Source organism: Pygocentrus nattereri, chromosome 23 (genome assembly GCF_015220715.1).
Source record: "Pygocentrus nattereri isolate fPygNat1 chromosome 23, fPygNat1.pri, whole genome shotgun sequence".
Taxonomy (NCBI): Eukaryota; Metazoa; Chordata; class Actinopteri; order Characiformes; family Serrasalmidae; genus Pygocentrus; species Pygocentrus nattereri.
Window position 1 is genome coordinate 4,531,345 of NC_051233.1, and position 6,000 is coordinate 4,537,344.

At 44.1% G+C, this 6,000-nt stretch overlaps 1 protein-coding gene across 13 annotated transcripts in view; it reads left to right on the plus strand.

Annotated features, from left to right (window-relative positions):
* The window catches only part of dnm1a (dynamin 1a), a 141,804-nt gene that overhangs the window by 71,711 nt on the left and 64,093 nt on the right, over positions 1–6,000 (plus strand). The gene's annotated exons all lie outside the window — the stretch shown is intronic.

A 6,000-nucleotide genomic window follows, 5' to 3' on the forward strand; every position in this document is an offset into this window, starting at 1 on the left:
TAGGTATGCATGTGCTTTGTGTTGTCAGGGTACCTGTGTAATCCTTCCTCAGAAGGTTATTTGAGTTCACTATATATATATATTTATGAATTTTATAGTATTTTAAAATGTAATAGTATTGTAATAGTACTGTGCAAAATTCAGAGACCACCCTTCATTTATTTAATTTCCAGTCAAAATTAAGGTATGTTATTAAGGTATGTATTCAACGGTCATTCATTCAATATATCGCTGCTGTCGGAAGAAAACCTCGTATCTCCATTTTTGACGTTTTTCAGTTTTTGACATATTTTGAAAATACATGTCACCCTTTACATTGGGTGTAAATTTCAGCATAAACGGACTAAAAGAAATGGTCCAGAATGACTTCGGAAAAAACTCTGGTTCCATTGACTTCCATTAGAAGTAAGGTAGGTTTTTCCCTTCTATTGTAAAGTTACCATTTTGGAGATACAAAGTTTTGTTCCGATATGTATAGATCATCGTTGTCCAAAGAAAACCATGGATCTCCATTTTTGTTGATTCAATTTCTACAGTTTCAACGCTGAAATTCATTCATGATGAATGGACCAGTAGAAAAGTTACTGTTTTGGAGATTTTGGAGAGACTTGGTTTTCATTTGACAGCGACTAAAAACAATATATACACTTTTTTGTTTCAGGAACAGCTTCTTGACCAGCTACACATCCTTTCAGATCCATAACATTGCATTGTCTTCTCAGAGTGGAAGGATGGACAGAAATCTCTCAAAGATCAAAGCTTTAAGTACCCTTTATTTGATGGGGACAGCTTTGGTGGTCTACCAGGGCTCACAGATTGTCCCATTGTCTCGATGTTTTCTATATATTTTCATAATATCTCCTAATATTTGATAACAATCTCCTCAGAAATGACGGCTGTTGACTGGAAATGTAATAAACGATGGTCTCTGACTTTCGCGCCGTACTAACTGAACTAACACACAGACATTGAAACACACTGATGCAGCACATTCAGCAGCTCATATTAGTTGATCTGTCACATGAAGCCTACGTTCCAATTCTGTCTGATTTCCTTGATCTGGCCTGTCAGGACTTTGAATGATTGATGGATTTTCACATGGAGGCTTCAGTCCGGCGACCGCGTCATTCCCGCCGGTTTACTTTAGCGTCAAATCAATGTTATTGATTGACAGTGGAAAACCAGCGGCAAGCGTCCCGCCGTGCATCGCTCACACTCTGGCGCCAACGCAAGCATTACACACTCGTCGGTCCCTTCTTGTTTTAATGGCAGCCCTTTTATGTGGAATCGTTGATATTGATTTTCCGAAATAGAAATGATCTCCGTTGGATATTTTTAAGTCGTTCCACTTTGGCTTTTTTCTGCTGACTCTGCTGGATTTTCCCCTCTCTCTCTCTCTCTCTCGCTCTTTTTCCGGTGGAGCTCTTTCCACCACTGTTGGTTTTCTAGTAAATGAAGCTTGCTGGACGGAGTTACTCTCGGCAGCAGCGGGAAGTCTTGAGCCAGAGTGATGCTGTCACCCAAAACCAGTGTATTGAAGTTTGTTGCACAGGGAATCGTAGCTGTTGTTCTGAGTGTGTATTTGAGTATTTGATGCAGCTTATACTACACAACAGTGTTCTGAAAAGCCTCTTATGTTCACGCATATGCACTTCATTAAAACCACCTCCTCGTTTCTCCGCTCATTGTCCAGTTTATCAGCTCCACTTACTGTATAGCTGGTCTTTGTAGTTCTACAGTTACAGACTGTAGTCCATCTGTTTCTCTGATACTCTGTTACCCTGTTCTTCAGTGGTCAGGACCCCCAGGGACCCTCACAGAGCAGGTACTACTTGGGTGGGGGATCATTCTCAGGACTTGGTTGGTGGTGTGTTAGTGTGTGTTGCGCTGGTCTGAGTGGATCAGACGCAGCAGTGCTGCTGGAGTTTTCAAACATCTCAGTGTCGCTGCTGGACTGAGAACCAAAACCATCTGTCCTGTCACCACTGATGAAGGACTCGAGGATGACCAGCACAAACTGTGCAGCAGCAGATGAGCTGTCGTCTCTGACGTTACATCGATGAAGTGGACTAACAGTGTAGAGTGGACAGTGAGTGGACACTGCTGCTCCACTCATACCAGAAATAAAAATAATGTATTTTGCTCATATGGACATGATGTACATGTTCTTATCCTATGCATCACTTCTTTCAATGCAGCATGTGCACACAGATGATTGGTCAGAGCTATGCAGCCGATGGAGTGGTCATAGAGTGGGGCGTTAATTTAGAACAAGCCCACCCATTTGTAGTGTGTGTGAAATGCATCAAAGCTGGCACACACATGTGCATACCAGAGTGTGGAGCTGTCAGTGGCGCCTGTTCCCTCCAGACCGGAGGGGGCTGCTTCTCATAAAGCCCCTCACTTTCAAAGAGAAAAGGAGGGGGCTCTGTGTGTGTGTAGTGGCTCAGGGGCTTGGAGTGTCTCTGGTTAGCTGGTTAGGGTGGTCTTAACGAGGAGCATGTGGTGAAGAGGGATATAGAGAGAGAGCAAGAGAAAAAGCAGAGAGAGAAAAAGGGAGAGAGATGGAGTAGAGAGGGAGAGGGAGAGAGAGAGATATAGAGAGAAGGACGGAGAGAGAAGGGGGGAGAGAAGAGGGAGAGAGAGACAGAAAGGGAGAAAGAAGAGAGGGAGAAAGAGAGAGAGGGACGGAGAGAGAAGAGAGGGAGAGAGAGAGAGAGAGAGAGAAAGGGACAGAGAAAAGAGGGGGAGAGAGAAGAGAGGGAGAGAGAGAGAGAAAGGGAGAGAGAAAAGAGGGAGAGAGAGATAGAGCGAGAGAGAGGCAGAGAGAAGAGAGGGAGGGAGAGAGAGAAAGGGAGAGAGAAAAGAGGGAGAGAGAGAGATAGAGAGAGAGAAAGGCAGAGAGAAGAGAGGGAGGGAGAGAGAGAGAGATAGAGAAAGGGAGAGAGAGAGAGAGAGAGAGAGAGAAAGAGAGAGAGAGGGAAGAAATTGAGGGGAAGACAGAGAGGAAGAGAGAGGGAAGTGAGTGAGAGGGAGAGAGAAAGGGAGATAGAGAAAATAATGAAGGGAGAGGGAGAGAGAGAGAGAGGGAAGGAGGGGTCAGCAAGAGAGACAGGGAGAGAAGAGTGTGTGTGTGTGTGTGTGTGTGTGAGAGAGAGAGAGAGAGAGGGGAAGAGAAAAAGAGAGAGAGAGGGAGGGAGAGAGAATACACAAAGGAGATAGAGGGAGGGGAGAAAGAGAAAAATAGAGACAAAAATGAGAGAGAAAGAATAACATGAAGGGAAAAGAGGTATAAAGAGAAACCAAGAGAGCAAGAAAAAGAGAGATTGAGAGGGAAAGGGAGACAAGAGAAGAGAGCTCTCTCTCTCTGTCTCTCTCCCTCTCTCTCTCTCTCTCTCTCTCTCTCTCTGTCTCTCTCCCTCTCTCTCTCTCTCTCTCTCTCTCTCTGTCTCTCTCTCTCTCTCTCTCTCTCTCTCTATTTATTTGAGTTAGAGTTGCTGTGGTGGTCTCTCAGCTCTCAGGGACCCAAAACTAACAGTCTTTCAGCTCACAGTTAAACAGCTCTGTATTTTTACTCTAATGAGCAGAGCTCCATTTCCACCACTTTTGTCTCCGTCTGTCGTGTCTGTGTTTCTTTTTCAAACATATGCGTTCACACAGACTCATTCCGCATGTGTGTTTGGGGGGCACAGGAATGACTGGGGTCAAAGCCCATGCTGAGGCCATTTACTAAACTCATCCCTCTCCATCTAAACGATAAACAATAACCCAGGCCGCATCAATTACTCTAACTTCGTCCATGCAGTGTCCATCTAACCAAGTGAGCAGTTAAAACACTCTGCGCATCTTCAACACGCTTTCCGTGACCAGCCGTGGGGTCACATTGGCCTCATACATACATCCAGACATGTAATAAACCTTATGTTGTGGGCGTCGCTATGCAGAAAGCCATGTTTCTCATCAGTTGTGATAGCTACTTATAATAGCAAGATGATATAATGAGTCGAAAATGTAATAAACTTTAGATTTGGTTCTAGCCATTAGATCAGAAATTAGAGATTAAGAAATTAGAGGTTTGGGACACACCAGCCAGAGGACACGGCTGACTGTGAGCATAGCTGAAAACACTCTCCTGCTTTCCTTGCCTGCACTTGCTGCACTATCACTTGAATTCCTTTATGGATTGGTGGAGAAAAGTTTTGGACAAGTTCGTCCAGATGAAAGATCGTTGTGCATCTTTTCTTTTCGAGCAGTGACCATCACTATTACATTATTACAGGGCGTGTTATTCCTATGTGTTTTTCCCTGACTTCAGGTTTGTGTGTAGCTACATTGAGGAGTTGCTACTGCCACTACAATTTGTGCCCCACCAAGCTTTCTGTGCCAGAGATGCCACTGCATCTGTGCTTCTTCAGTGAAAAGAGCATTTGTGGGGTCAAACACTGATGTTGGAAGAGGAGGCCTGGCTCACAATCAGTGTTCCAGTCCATCTGAAAGGCACTCACTGGAGATCAGGGCTCTGTGCAGGCCACTGGAGTTCCTCCACACGAAACTCAACAAACTATGTCCTTATAGAGCTTGCTTTGTGCATAGGGGCTCAGTTATGCTGGAAAAAGAAAGGGCCTTAACCAAATTGCACTTACAGTTGTCTAGGGCAGACCTAGCAAAGCAGAAATTTCACACTGACTTTAAGTTGGCATCCTATGACAGTGCCACGTTTAAAGTCACTGCCATTGTTTGACCACAAGGCTTTGTGCCTAATTTTATCCACCTGTTATAGTGTCCAACCTCAAACCAGTTGCTATGAAAGATCACAGAGTATAGATAGGTCAAAAAGAAATTGTTCAGTGTTTGTAGTGTGTCAGTATCTTCTTTCTGTTGTTTAATAAGCACTTTCACTTCTCTTTTCTTCTCTTCTCATGCTTTTACTTCTCTTCTCTTCCCTTCTCTTCACTTCTGCTCACTTCTTATCTCAGGCTTTCTCTTCTCATTTCTTCTCGTTTCTTCTCTTCTCTTCTCTTCTCATTTCTTCTCTTCTCTTCACTTCTGCTCACTTCTCATCTCAGGCTTTCTCTTCTCATTTCTTCTCGTTTCTTCTCTTCTCTTCTCATTTCTTCTCTTCTCTTCTCTATCTCTGTGTATATCTTCTCTCTTTTCTTCTCTTCTTTTCTCTTCTCAGGCTTTCACTTCTCTTCTTTTCCCTTCTCTTTTCTTCACTTCTGCTCACTTCTCATCTCAGGCTTTCTCTTCTCATTTCTTCTCGTTTCTTCTCTTCTCTTCTCATTTCTTTTCTTCTCTTCTCTTCTCTATCTCTGTGTATATCTTCTCTCTTTTCATTTCTTCTCTTTTTCTCCTCTGTTCTTGTCTCCTGTGGTCTCCTTCTTTGTCAGATTCTTCTTATAACAGTTTTTTTCTGGCTGAGGTTTGATGAGATCGAGGTATGTTGTAGGGGGTTGTGTAGTTTAGCGTATGTTTTGGGGAGGGGGGAGGTTCGGGGGGTGGGGGGTGGTTATGGTCTGTTTTGTATTAGCCAGTCCTGCCAACTCTTTGAATGAGGTGAAGCCAGCGCTCCCCAAAGCCTCACAAAACTGCACAGGCATGAATGAAGGAAAGTTAAAGCACATGAGCCAGCGCAATCCCCTCCAATTCCACTTTCACTGACCCCCCCCCCCCCCCCCCCCCCCCGCACACACACACACACACACACACACACACACACACACACACACACACATACACATACACATTTCCCTATAGAGGCTTTTTGGCTTTCTAGTTTTGTCAATGTGCAAAATGTGCATAAGCACACAAATATAAAGCTCAAACGTCTTAAACACACACAGGTACACACACACACACACACACACGCATACACACACAGAGCCCACACTAGTGCACAGTGAAATATGATACACACACTCTGCTAGTGATACCACACAAGGACCAAAAGGCATTTTTATTGAGTTTGGCGTGTCCTCATCAGCAGATGTAAAGCAGCCC